The sequence below is a fragment of the Canis lupus genome, chromosome 11 (assembly GCF_011100685.1).
Source record: "Canis lupus familiaris isolate Mischka breed German Shepherd chromosome 11, alternate assembly UU_Cfam_GSD_1.0, whole genome shotgun sequence".
Lineage (NCBI taxonomy): Eukaryota > Metazoa > Chordata > Mammalia > Carnivora > Canidae > Canis > Canis lupus.
The window spans coordinates 71,706,474-71,721,565 of record NC_049232.1 but is presented as its reverse complement, the minus strand read 5'-3'; positions in this window follow the sequence as shown (position 1 = coordinate 71,721,565).

Here is a 15,092-nt window from a genome sequence, read left to right as displayed (position 1 = left end):
AATCTCCATCTCCTCCTCCCCATCACCTCCTCCCCATCCCTGATCCCCATCTCCTCCTTGTCCTGGAACTGGGGCGCACCCCGCCCCCAGCACAGCCTCCTGGACTTGGGGCTGAGCTGCTCCTGCCGCCCCTCCCCTGCAGCTCTCCCCTGGCAAGGGTCCTCCCGCTGCCCTCCGGGTCCCCACCACGTTTCCGTGTGAGGGTCACAGCAGAGGGGGGACTAAGGATGGAGGAAGCTGAAGGGTGGGGTGTGCGGCCATCAAGGCAGAGAAAGAGCAGGACAGGCGCACCGAGTAGGGCGGGAGGCTGAAGACTGAGGGGTCAGAGAAGGCAGGGCTCAAAGAAACCTAAGTCGCAACTTTCTCTGCCTGAGACGCGACTCAAATCACGTCCCAGCCCCCGCCCCCCGGGCCCGTCCTGCCCCCCCCCCCCCCCCCCCCCCCCCCGGCCCCGGCCCCCCGCCGCCGCCGCACCTGCTCCCGCACCCTCCCGGCCCTGGGTCCCCGGGGCTCGGCCTCCTCCTCCTCCTCCTCTCCCGGGGAGGGGTGGGGACCGGCTCCTCGGCTCCTCTCCGCGCGGGGGAGGCCTCGGGGCGCGGGGGCGCCGCAGTCCTCGGCTTTAAGCCCGGGTGAGGGGAGCCCCTGCCCCCCGCCCCCCCAGCCCGGAGCCCCGGAGCCCCGGAGCCCCGGAGCCCCGGAGCCCCGCCCTGCGGCTCTGCTGGGCTCGGCGCGCCCGCGCTTGTGCGGCCCTGCACCGCCACCCTGCGCCCGCCGCCGCCCCTGCACCCGCGCACCCGCCGCCGCCTCGCTGCTCCCCACCCCGCGCGCCCCTGCACCCCGCCCGCGCAGGGACCCCACCCCACCCCCCACGCCCCCGCCCGCTCAGGGCACCCCATCCCCGGGCCCGGCCCAGCTCAGGGCGCCCCCCCTCACCCCGGCTCCACTCAGGGCCCCCCCACCCTGGCCCGACCCCGGCCTCACTCAGCACCCGCTACCCGCCCCCGGCCCCGCTCAGGGCCCCCACCCCCAACCCCGGCCCCGCTCAGGGCCCCCCAGCCCCGGCCGCTCAGGGACCTCCCCACCCTGGCCCCCGCCCCGCTCAGCACCCCCAAACCCCCGCCACCCTCCCCACCCCCACCCCCACCCCCACCCCCACGCCCCGCTGAGCACCCGCCCCCCTGGCCCGCTCAGGGCCCCCCACCCCCCGGCCCCACTCAGCACCCCCTACCCATCCCCAGCCAGCTCAGGGCCCTGCCACCCCCGGCCACGCTCAGCATCTCCCCTGTCCCCCCCCCCGTCCCCGCTCAGCACCCCCAAACCCCCACCACCCTCCCCACCCCCACCCCCACCCCCATCCAAGGCCCCTCTCAGCACCGCCCCCCTGGCCCCACTCAGGGCCTCCCCCCACACACCCTGGCCTCACTCAACACCTGCCCCCCTGGCCCCGTTCAGTGCCTTCCCCCCGGCCCCACTCAGGGCCCACCACCCCCTGGCCCCACTCAGGGCCTCTCCAGAGAGGCCCAGCTCCCCAACCTTCAGACATGTGCCACTGATTGTAGTTGCACGTTTACCAAAACGCGAAACCGTCCTGAAATTAGGTGTGCGTGCGTCTTGTCCTCTACCACGGAGGGAACTGGCAGGTGGTGGTGACCATAGTTTTTTTTTTTCCACACTTTGAGAATAGCAGGAAAGGTGCATGTTGAAGGAGGGAGAAAATACTGCAAACACAGGCCTCCCCGATGGCTCCGCTGCCTCCCCTGCTTACCTGCTGACCCCTTGCTCTTCCCTGCACAGCCGAGCTGGGGCCTACGAGGCCAGCAGGCAGCAGAAGCTGCAGAAGCTGCGGCCCCTGGGCAGGTCCCTCTGTCGCAGCCTTCCTTCTCCCAACTGCGTGGAGAGGGCCCCACCAACCTAATCACGGAGCTCCCATTCAGACAGGGGACGAGGTGGGTTTAAACACACCTGTGCGCAACCAACGGACGTGAGCGTCCGGAGACAGAAGCGATGCGCCACAACTTTGATCTTCCCCAGCTCCCAAGGCACAGAGCTGCCCTGCACCCCCCAGCCACTCGGTCCATATCCAGAAAAAAATCCTAGATGGAGGCAAAGCAAACTGCAACACACAACAGCAAAATGGCCATGGAACCAAGGTGCGTGGGCAACACCGCCGGCCCCACGCAGGACTCATGTTCGATTCCCTCAGTCCTGACACAAGCGTACTGCAAACGCTGTGGGTCAAGAGCAGGGGGCACGGGCAGTGGAGGCTGTGGGGGTGTCTTCAGGGGACACCTCTTAGAAGGTGAGTTGTGTGACCCACCCAAGGGACCAGGCTCCAGACGAAAGGCGAGGGCGGCCTTTGGGAGGAGGTGAAGACAGCCCAGGAGGCCCTGGACACCTGCCTGCAGCATTAGCCGGACTCCGGGCCTGACTTCAGAACCTGTCAGGCTCCGGAAGCCAAAGGGTATCCCGTGACGGATCACCCTGCCCTGTGACCGAAGCCCAAGCAGAAATGTAGGGTGCGCCCCATTCCGTCTCACACGGTGTTGGACATGGTCCAGCCCAACCTCTTCATTTCACAGGTGCCCGGAAAGCAGGGAAGTGCGCGTTGTGCTCAGGAGGCCTCTGCCTACGCCTCGCCGTGGTTGGAAACGGTCTCTGTGCTAAGTCGTTGGGGACAGCGGCCTGTTGGCACTCGTCCTCCCACGGGCATCATCGGACGTGCCAGTGTGAGCCAGGGACAGGCCAGGCAGGCAGCTGCTCCCAGAGCAACCACTGGAAGAATCATTACCCTGGAAGCACAGAGCCAGGAGCTTGGATACTCTCGGTCTCGAATGAAACAGTCGCCGTGAGGCCCTTGGAGTTGGTTAGTGAGAGGCTGGAAGCGTAACCCTAATTGCTGGCTCATGCATCCCTTCTGTGTAGGTTTCCATGATGAATACAGTTATGATTATTTAATTTGTAATGGACCAGAAGGAACTGATTTGACTGTGGCTGATAGCCAGGAACTGAGGATGCTGAGACACGGATTTTTCAAGATGATCTCGAAATAAAAGACAGTAGCCAGGAGTTTTCTTTCCCTCTTGCCAATATGGTACGTGCTTCTCTTCCTATTGAAGTGGAATAAATTACCTCACTTCGTCACCCTGCTGTCTTTCGGGGTTAAGCCACAGGACGGAGGCCGTGGTGGGAATTCTGGGACCATCGAGTTCCCAGGGATGCGGAGATGAACTCGTTTGGGTAGAACAGACACCCAGCCCTGGTGCTGCCATGCAGCGGCCCTGGCTAATCCATCAAGCCATTTGTGTCTCTTTTTTAAAAATATATTTATTTATTTATTCATGAGAGACAGAGAGAGAGAGAGAGAGAGAGAGAGAGAGGAGGGAGAAGCAGGATCCCTGCAGGGAGCCCAATGGGAGACTGGATCCCAGGACCCCAGGGTCACGCCCTGAGCCGAGGGCAGATGCTCAACCGCTGAGCCACCCAGGGATCCCCAAGCTCTTTGTGTCTTGAAGCATCTCCTTGGCGCCGCTCCAGATTAATCAGAGTGGGCACTTCCAACCTTTCGAACCTGAGGTCTTGGGAGGATGACTTCTCAAAGTTGTAGTTAAGATCAGAATCTTCTGATACTCAAAACATCTTCACCTGCCCTTTGAATGGCAAGCTTCATAAGGATGAACAGCATCTCCTTTTTTGCTTTGGGATTTTTAAAGATTCTTCAATCAGTACATGGATTGCATTTGTATCTAGCGTCTATGCAGTCACTATGGGATCCAGAACAAAAGGTCACACTCAGAGAACGTTTCCAGCCTACAGCACCCAACACTCTCTATGCCTTGATGCCTTTTCTTAAACGGTTGTCAGCGCTGAAAATGTCTCCTTTACTTCTTCTACTTGAAGCTCTGCCCAGATGCCACGTTATCCTCAGGAATTCCAGATCTATCTTTACCTAGAACCATCTTCTTTCCCAACAAACATTAACTCTTGCCTCTTCCATTCTTCTGCGACATTTTGTTACATGGCGAAACTAGACCTCGGTTACTCACGTCTCTGCCTATCACCTCCACCAGGCTGTGAGCACAAAACTCCAAAATATGTTGGACTCATACGACGGATAGAGGGTGCCTTGGACAGGACAGGCTTCCAATGAATTTTAGTTGGATCAAATCGAGTTCCTAGAATCATCGCCATTAAATATAAAATCACAGAACTTAAAACTGGGATGGACTTTACAGGTTATGTGATCCAGGATGGGGGATAGGATTTATTTTAATCCCAATCCCAATCAGTTGTCAGTGGCTTCCAGGAGCACCATGTTGGCACAATTCAGGCAAAGTCCAAGGTTGTAGGAAAGAGCGTTGAGTTGGGTGTGTGATGTCTGTCAGCAGCAGGGCAGGAGGAAGTATGAGTGTATGCATCGACTGCCACTAGGAGTCAAGTCCACCCTCAACCAGTTAAGGATGGAGTGGGTAATCTGGGGTTGGGCTGGAACACTGAATTGGAAGCCGTACTATGAAGCGGTTGTATAACTGGATTCAAATATCTGATTCTCTTGGGGCTTTAGTTTCATTGTCTGAGGCAAGCGTAGTGGTTCTCCCTCTCCTTACCTTGCCAGACTCTTGTGATGGTTGAGGATATGGTCCTAAAAGCATTTTACAAACCATAAAACCATGTACAAATAGGTGATGTTCCCGTAGAGCACTGACCTCAGCGGCCATTCGGTACGTGGAGAGAGAGAGGGTCCAATCCTTGAAAAAAAGATCGGCTATTACTGAAAGCGGGTCGGGCACTTTGATATTGAAGCATGCTCCTGGTTTGAGACGATGATTTCTCTACCATGTGAGAAATGGTCACATTCAGGCATCATATACCAAAAAAAAACTGGAAACTGACCAGGAGCGGAGACCATTCAGGCCGGAAAACAGCTGTCTTGTCACTGCTCTTACTCCCTGGCAAGTAACTATGTCACTGGCTAGTGACCTACGGCGTTTGGACTGGACATTTTCTGCTTTCTCTCTCTTCCGCTGGTTTCCATTGCTAGGGCCTAGTTCGTGGTCTCCTTACCTCTCTTTTGTGCTATGGCTTTAGTGTTCTAACGGGTCTCCCCTTCTCTACTATCATCCCCCCGAAATCTAGCCTCCCCGGAGCCGGCGGGGTGATCCTTGAAAAATATAGTAATACCCTGCTACTCTTCAGTTCACAAATCTTCAACAGCAACCTGGTGCCTTCGGGTAAGGTCCAGAATGATTAGAAGGGCAAATATAGGCCTATTAGCAAAGCAACCTCAGCTTAGTCTTCCAGAATCCCCTCCAGCCATACTCCTACTCATTGAACCCTCTAGAAAGAGCCTTTGTGTCTCCTTGTCCTTAATTTTCTGAATTTCCATGTCTTTGGGTCTTGGTTAGCATTGTACAACTCCGAAAGTCCTATTCACCCATCTTATTAGCAAACTTCCATTCCTTATTTAGGATGAAGTGGGGACATCAGGAGGTCACCTCTACTAAGACTGTTGTTCATCCCCAGGCGGAATTAATCATGGCCTCCTCTGTGCCACTCACCTCACGTCGGGTCTATGCTACCCAGGTGTTTCCCTCAAGTTTTCACTCCTTACAGTGTCTAGTCATCAGTAAATATACAGGTTTGTGCACCCCATGTCTTGTGTTCTAGAAAATGCTTTCAACATATTTTGAATCCTCCCCCTGAAGCATAGTCGTCTGTTCGGATGTTTCTCTCTCCTGTGAGACCACGACTTTGTAAGGCGAGAGGCTCCCACCCTTGTCATCTTGCGGTCAACGTCTACAGACTAGCCCATCTGCTGGTAAGTCAGCTTGTCCTACTCTCCTGTGCAAAAGATTTCAAACTTAAAATAAGACCCAAACTCCCCACTGGAGCATCAAGCACCAGGCCCTGTGCGAAGACTTCCAGGCTCTTTCACTGTCACTCTTACCTTCATATTCTAAGCGTCACTATTCCCCAGAGTAAACTTCTTCCCATCTTATTAGGCCTTTGCTTCTCCCCCTACCTGGAAAGCTGGGCCCAAAACTTTCACAAAACCCAGTAGGTGCTGATCCAGCTCTGAATGCAAGGCTAGCTATGAAATCAAAAGTTAATAAAAATCTAATTCACCCAAGGCTCTGGAGAGATGGACAGGCAGGAAGAGAATATTTGTGTAATGAAAGAGACTGACGGGAAGGTGACATCACTTAGGAGTTTTTGGTTCTACTCCCCCCACTCCGTGCTTGTGCCTTAGGTGTTCGTTCTCCATTCAGACACCTTGTCCCTGGGAGGGTGCCAGCGGACCACCATGTCTAAATCCGTTCCAGTTCCGGTCACTTCCCACCTCTTTTATTTTCTGCAGATCACTTCCCATGCCCTGAAATTATCCTGCCTATTTATCTGTTCAGTGTTTACGCTAATGTCCTTCCCCTGGAATCCAAGCACCACGAGGGAGGACACGGTCTCTGCTCTGTTCGCTTCTGCGTTCCCATGGACTAGAAGGTTGTGCTCAGTACGACGTGTGCATTTGTGAAGAGAGGAGATGACTTCATCTGATTCCTTGGTAAGTGTCTGTGGAATGAATTAGCTGATAATTACTTTTAAGGTGGCAGCCACAAACTTTTTAAATTTTAAACCCGAGCTGTTTCCAGTAATCTGGGGATAAATTATTCAAGTTGTACAATATCCAAGAAGGTTCCTGAGGCTCCCTCGTGCCGGGCTTATCTCTGTCGGTTTGGCCCATTAAGCAGAGACTCAACAGGGCAGGTAACTCCATCACAGTAGCATCTTCATAGCGGTCCTGGACGAGAAAGAAGTAAACTAACTCTCTGGTTGGTGCCAGGGTTGAACCTGAAGCCAGAAGGGAAGATCTTATATTTCCCGAAGACGTTATTTTATTTCCGTCTTTCTATTTTCATCTATTTTCTCCTACCCTCCTCCCCGCCACCCACATATAGGTCCAGAGTTTATTTCACTAAATTTTTCACAAACCAAACCAGCAGCTCATTTTCGAGGTCAGCGGGAGCAGGGGGGAATCGGGGCAGTGGGTGAGTGCAGGTGAAAAAAACAGTCATTTAAGAGCGCGCAAATCATCCATCTGGCACGCAACCAGACTTCCTGCCATCGAAGATTCCTCTTGTCCCAACTCTACATGCACAAAAGCATTAGTTCTTCTTCAAAAGCAGGGAGCAGGGAAGCCCAGACAGACAGATTAAGTCACTTGCTCAAGGTCACCCCACAGTTCCAGGTGGCCAAGTCCAGCTGTGAGACCCACAAAAGTCCCTTCAATCAGCAGTTCTCCCTAAGGCTGTCTTGGCACTTGGCTTCTTGCCCGTAATTTTCCTGGCTCTGAATGGGAGGGGAATTATGGAAGAAAAACAAAGTTAATAAAAATCAAACTCACCCAGACCCCGAAGGGATGGACAGACCAAAAGAGACTGTTTATTAGCGCCAGAGATGGCACAGGAAGGAGAACTTTTATTAGTTATTGGTTTATACCTACCCAGGTCTTTCTCAGAGCTGCCCAAGGCTCTTTCTGACTTAAATTTTGAGTTCTGAATTTTCACATGGATCTTTGTGAGCCTAGAGGCATCCAAAAGGCACAAGAAAATAGTGGTGCCAGATTTGTGGGAAGGCCTGTTGTGTAATGTTGGACATGTTACTTGGAAGTGGAAGCCAAACATGCCCCCCCCCCACCGCCCCCTACCATCAAAGCTCGGAAGGGGCACTGTGGTGCATGCCAGGTCAGTTGGAGACATCCTCGCTCCTGTCATCCTGGTCACTGTGACTGGTTCAAAGATAAACCCATGACCCAAGCTAAGCTAATGGCTAATCTACAAAGACACTTCCTCCTGTCTAGGATTTCAAGCAGTAAGTACCAAGCAGGCTTGGTGCTCTGGGGTCAGTCCCCGACGGTCCACCAAAGCTCACTCCAAGATGCGGAAAGGAGCTTCTACCAAGCTGAAGAAACAAGATGGGGTGGAGGGGATTGGGGATTCTGAAGGAAGGGCATAGGTGCTTTCTCTATAAATCCAGAGACCCTTCACCACCCTTTACACCCATGCACACACACACTCCCAGAAGTGCCCATCTTCCTTGCCGATGGCAGACGTGACCTGCTATACTCTCCCTGGGACATGCCTTTGATGGTGCCTCCCCACGCTTTTCTCCTTGTGTCCTCTCTGGTTGGTTCCCTTCTCCTTGTGTTGGTTTCTCCAATCCCTACTCCAAGGCTCTTCCATTCTCACATGATTCCTCCTAGATTCTCCCTACCTGTAACTGCCCCTGAACTCCTGTGACCCCTTACCCCTGCTTCTCATTTCCCCCAGAGAGGTGGTGCTGGCACCATTTCTCAGCACCTGTCACTGTTTCCCACTGCCTTTCCCACAGTGTGGGGGTGGAACATGGAGGTGATGAAAGGCACCAGGCACGGCCTGGAGGGGTCAGGTAAGGCTTTCAGAACAAAGTGACTTATAAGTTGAGTTCTAACAGATGAGTGGGGATTCACTGAAGGACAAGAGGAGCAGAAGAGTGTTCCAGCAAAGCAGCAAAATGTTCTAAGGCATTGGCCTGGAAGAGCTCAGAGTACTCTCTGCATAGATATCGGTAGGACAGAAACGAGAGGAGGCTGATTCTGGAGCAGATTCTGAAGGTTGTGGCATAGTGGTTGGTTTTGCCTAAAGGGAAAGGGAGAGACGCTGAAGATTTAAGCAGGGTTCCTGCCTCTGGGGCCCATCTCGCTCTCTTTGCCTATCGGTGCCTGTCAGTTCACCTCGGTCTTTGCATGAACTCTTGCACCTGCTGCTCTCTCTTATTCCTTTGAGTTAGCTCTGTGTCTCCAAGTCTTATGAATTCTGGCCTTGACTTCTGGTCAGTCACCACCTTCAGAACATTTTGGAGCCTGACAATCTCTCGGGGGCTTGCCCAAACCTCTTAGGACTAGTCGCATGCTCTTCTCATGGCTTATCAGTGACTCTTTTGGCTTCTGTCAGAGTCTGTCATAATTCTGGTTGTCTTTTTACTCCTGAGGTGTTACCATCCTCCATTTTGGACTATAAACCTTTTGTTAATGCATCTGTTTCTGCTTGCAGAGTCTGGCTTGGTGCTCCCTTGTTGACAAGAGAATCAGAGCTCTCTCCTCTGTAGTTAAAGATGAAGCTTCATGGAATTAGCATTATTCACACATTCTCAGGCCAACCTCCTAGAGGTACAGTGTTGTTTGAAGAGATGATAGGACAGACTTCATCACCCATTGGGTTAGGTGCATGCCAATCATAATATCTTGGCCAATTAGCTGTAAAGAAATGAGGAGGTTGGATTCCAAGGACAGAACCTAGAAGCTCACTGGGCAGGTGAGAGTTAGCAGGGGTATTTTTCTCCAGGACCTTGTTAAGAGATGATGTGAGAAGATTACTTTGCCATTGGGTCAGGAAGCAGTACTTCACCCAGGGAAATTAAAACCCAGAGGAGCTTCAGTGGTGGCAGCATTTAATGATACTTCCTGGACACAAATCTAATAGTAGGAGCCTGGAACACAAGCATAATCTTCAAATCTTGCTATAGGATTGGGATGGGGGCAAGGTAGCTATAGACGGGAAGGCAGGAAAGACATGCAAACATTCAGTCAGTCGTTGGCTAAAGGTTATTTTATTTTATTTTTTATTTTTATTTATTTTTAATTTTTTATTGGTGTTTAATTTACTAACATACAGAATAACCCCCAGTGCCCGTCACCCATTCACTCCCACCCCCCGCCCTCCTCCCCTTCTACCACCCCTAGTTCGTTTCCCAGAGTTAGCAGTCTTTACGTTCTGTCTCCCTTTCTGATATTTCCCACACATTTCTTCTCCCTTCCCTTATATTCCCTTTCACTATTATTTATATTCCCCAAATGAATGAGAACATATAATGTTTGTCCTTCACCGACTGACTTACTTCACTCAGCATAATACCCTCCAGTTCCATCCACGTTGAAGCAAATGGTGGGTATTTGTCATTTCTAATAGCTGAGTAATATTCCATTGTATACATAAACCACATCTTCTTTATCCATTCATCTTTCGTTGGACACCGAGGCTCCTTCCACAGTTTGGCTATCGTGGCCATTGCTGCTATAAACATCGGGGTGCAGGTGTCCCGGCGTTTCACTGCATCTGTATCTTTTAGAAAGACAGCAGAGACAAAGGTACAGTTCCGATTCTCATGGGGTCACAAGCAGAAAGGGAGATCCACATGCCGGGTGTCATGGAGACTCAAGTTGTTTCCTGGAAAGGCCAAATTTTGTTTGGGGCGGGGGGTTGCAATGGAGAACCATTGACAAAACAGTGAAGTCACTTTGGAAAGTCAGTTTGGCAGAGGAAGTTGATAGCAGAGGTCGAGAAGGGAGGCAGGGAGACAATTTAGAAGGTTGTGCCCTGGACGGAGACCACAGGTGATAGCCCCCGGGGAGGTGGGTGCGCTGCACCTCAGCGGGCAGCTTCCCCGTTTCTGCAGATAGTTATTACCTGTGTTTGTCTAGCATGTGGTTCTGAGACAGTAACTCCAGACCACCTTACTTCCTTATGGTTGAAAGCAGAATAACCCTAATAACAGTAACTGTACTTATAATAATACTAAGTTATATAAAATAATAGAAATAATATTAACTATATCAAATAACCTATACATATTATATTGTCCTCACAATGACACATAAGATATGTACTCTTATTTTCCCCATTTTAAAGATGAGGACACTAAGGCATAGCAGGTTTCATTTTAACCAGGTCTTTTGAAACTAAATACCGTGCTCTTTACTCTGCTAAATAATCTGCACAGACAGAAAGGGCTCATTTCTTTTTAATTATTATTTTTTGTAAAAATGTCAAAAGAATAAAAAATAAAAATAAATAAAAATGTTAAAGAGTGGTACATATTATATGATGACATTTTTTCTCTTGGCATTAAAAATACATTTTCTATAGAAGAATTTCATATATGTGACCTGTCATAAAAAATCACCTGGCAACCTGATATGAAAATATGTATATCCTTTCTCTCCTCATGGGGATTTTGATTCTGTAAGTCTAGGGTCTGGCCTGTGCTCTTATTAATCACCGTTGGAGACTCCAGTGATCAGACAAGTTTGTCAAACATTCTATATATGATGCTTTTCACTGACTGTATAAGATTTAATTATGTATTTCACAATTTAATTTATAGTTCTCTGCTGTTAGAGTGCCAGTTTTAATGATATTTTGATACCAATAAATACTGTGATGATCAGACAAGTGTACATTTCTGATTATTTCCTTAGAAAACCTTGGCATTATAACTCATCTCTCTAGCTCTGTGATTGAGTTCCCTGTGCATGGGACCCTAGCATGAGTGCTTCTCTACTGCAAATAATTCTTGGAATTTGGTCATTTAAAGATGAGATTTAGGCTATAGATTGGGGGAAAGGAAGCACATAAAGCAAAAATGTTTAAATTGGCCTGTGGTGTGATGAGCACTGGGTGTTGAACGCAACTGATGAATTATTGAAAACTACTTCTGAAACTAGTGATGTACTATAAGTTGGCTAATTGAATTTAAATTAAAAATAAATAAATAGATTGATATGTTTGACTTTTTCCTAACATTTGTCAATTTACACACATTAAACGCCCATTAGCATTATACTGGGTGCTTTCTATTTATCATATTTGAGCACCTCTGCAATCCCACAAGAGAATTTTTTCTTCTTTTATAGATGAGTCAAATTGAGTTTAAACATGTTCCAGTATTTGAGCCTGGATACAGTTCATTCCTGGACCATTTCTGTTTTCCAACACACTATAAGTGTCTTCAATTCCACTATCAACAAACTCTTATTTTTAGATTTAACAATATTTATACATTCCCCACAGCTTCCCTAAAACTTCCATAAAATATGTAACTTTAAAAAGTCCAGGAGCCATCAGTGGGCATATGTTCTGGAAAAGGAGAGGGCAAGCCCCTATTAGCTGAGCCTGTGATAGAGATAAGGCATCTCTTTTGATGCCATTTGGCAGAAACAAACTTTGAGTCCGGAGAAGAAACATGCATGTGGTCCTCTGAACGGGGCTGCAGTTTAATTTCAGCCGCGTGCAGAAAATTGAGGACAGTGAGGCTGACAGACCAGAGATGAACAATATTTATAGTCACATTATCTACTATATCCAAATTATGGAAAGAGCCCTAGTATCTATTGGCTGATGAATGGATAAAGAGGATGTGGCATATTTATGTACAATGGAATATTACTCAGCCATCAAAAAGAATGAAATCTTTCCATTTGCAAGATATGAACAGAACAAAAGAGTATTATGCTAAGTGAAATAAGTCAGGCAGAGAGAGACAAATACAATGTGATTTCACTCACATGTGAAGTTTAAGAAACAAAACAAAGGATCATAGGGGAAAAAAGTGAGAAAGAGAGGAAAATCAAGAAGCTGACCTTTAAATATAGAAAATAAGCTGATGGTTACTAGAGGGAAGGTGGCTGGAGGGATGGGTGAAATAGGGGCTGGAGATTAAGGGGTATACTTGTTGTGATGAGCTCTGGGTGTTGCATGTAAGTGTTGAATCACTAAATTGCACACCTGAAACCAATATTATTACACTGTATGTTAACTAAGTGGAATTTAAATAAAAAATAAAGTGGAAAGAATGAAAATAAAAGAGATGAACAGGTGGCTGGGGAACTGTACCAGTGTAATCTTACTTTTAGTAGGAAAATAAGTCAGGCTATCTGTGTTCCTATTCTGCTACTTTCAGTGGGATAGTCCAGAGGTAGCGTTAGGGAGAGGGCATATTTGGCACCCCCTTGGCATATAGTTGAATCTCTGCTTAATTCCTGAGTGAACCTGCGCTGGTCTCACCATCTCCTGAGCCTAGGTTCCTTCATTTGTAAAGCAAGACAAAATCTAATCAGAGGATGATTGTGGTAATTAAATGTGATAATGTGACTAAAGGGCTTAGTACATTTGGATTCATAGTGTACCCTTATTATTAGATCATTCCCTGCCGTCCCAAAAAGCTCCTTCTTCAGAGTGCATCTACCCTGATTTTCCCAGGAGACTGCACAGCATTCACAGAAACCCACTGCGGTACATGGGGTGGTTTCTGAGGAAGGTTTGTTAGAGGCTGTGGGTACTAATCCTAGAACAGGAAGACGCCTTTGTCTTCAGCTCTTACTTTATAGACGCTATTGACAAATAGCTGAGCTTGCACCAAGGACACCAATTGCAGTGCTGTTAATTTTTTTAAATTTTTTTTTCTAATGCTGTTAATTTTAACCCTGCTATGTACTAAAGGACATTGGTTAAGTCACTTTGGACACAGATGGTATTGTTCTAAAATGGAGATAATAATAATACTAGCAAACATCAGGAACATTACAGACATCAAAGGAGAGATACTGGTAGGCAAGCGCAGTGTGAACACATCTTTGTTTTAATGATGACTCTGCCTCTTTACTGTTTTGACCTGCACGTTTTATTTCTGATGACCAATATTCACACCACCACAAATAAGAGGAGTGTAACTTATGGTTAAAATCTCTTCTATCTCTGGCATTCTGTGTTTCTGTGGCTTGACTAAAGTCCTGCCAAGGTAGATAAAATCTGGGTTACTACAGTCCTAGTTTGGGTGTTTCTATTTTATACATTATCTCAGCTCAGAGATGTATACTTTATGGCTTTCTGGGGAGTCTTGTTCCAATGAAGAGCTGCCTTGTGTGGTTTCTTCAAATTGCAACTTTTTCTAGATCCTTGTAAAACCCACGTCTTATCTGTGTCCCAGGAGCTCACCTGCCTGCCCCAATCCATGCTCTTTCCTTGTTGTGAAGGTCATCACACTGTAATTTACACTATATCGATGAAGAAAACTTAATCACTCATATGTCAAGAGATCTAGTTTCAAGTCCCAGGCATTCTTCTGTGTGGTCTAAGATTAGACTTTCAGGAAAAAAAAAAATTCTAGGAGCACATAAATTTAAAATTTGTGGGCCTACCAGTTAGTCAGAGCTAAGAATGACTCATCGATGGCACAGCAAGTGTTTCAAGGCCTAGAACCCAGACATCAAGTCTGGCTGACAGCAATCAATGAATTGCAGAATCGATGACTAAATTAAGTTATGCTTAAAATGGGTACACCTGGAACTACAAAATCATAGAGTTCTAGATCCCTTCAACCTGAAGACATTGAATTTTACCCAGGATGTGAAAGCCACTGAACTTTGAGTATATTTCTATGGGATATAATAGAGATAACAGGGATCCACACTCACCGCCTGAGTTGTCAACTCACATACACCATTTTCTTGGGGTGCCTGAGTGGCTCAGTTGGTTGAGCATCCAACTCTTGGTTTCATCTCGGGTCATGATGTAGGGATGGTGTGATGGAGCCCTGAATCAGACTCCACAGGGAGTCTGCTTAGGATTCTCTCTCTCTCTCTCTCTCTCTCTCTCTCTCTCTCATCTCTCATCTCTCATCTCTCTCTCTTTCTCTAATAAATACATATTTTTTAAATACACATTTTCTCTATTAACCGAGACATTAAGGAAAACCAAGGCTGAGGCAAACATGAAGGAAATCTACTTTGTCATTTTCTCCCATCCTTAATCCCCCCTGATTATGTGTTTTGGGCTAGTTCACTAAAATTTCTTCACATTTTATACAGGTTTCTGAACACTCATCTCTAGTAAATACGTATTTATTTTTTCCTGCCTATGATCTGTCTAAAGTCCAAATCTGGAATTTTGCTTTAATATGTGAGCCATTATATGTCTTGTTTTTCCAAGGCAGGTTTGAGGTATATGCCTGTCAATTGCAATTGAAAGTTTATCTTCCCAATGGGAAGATTATCTGACTTATTAAAAATAGTTTTTGCTTTTCCACTTATTTATAATATCACCTTATAATATATAATTCCACTTATATATAATATCATCTAAATATCAGACAAATTAGCAGATTTTGATCACTACCCATAGTTCCAGTTCCAGGAACTAGGGTAAGAGTTGAGAATAGAGTGATGAATAAGACATGGTCCCTAGAGAAGCTCAGTCTAGTTGAGGAGATAAGTAAGCATCTATAGA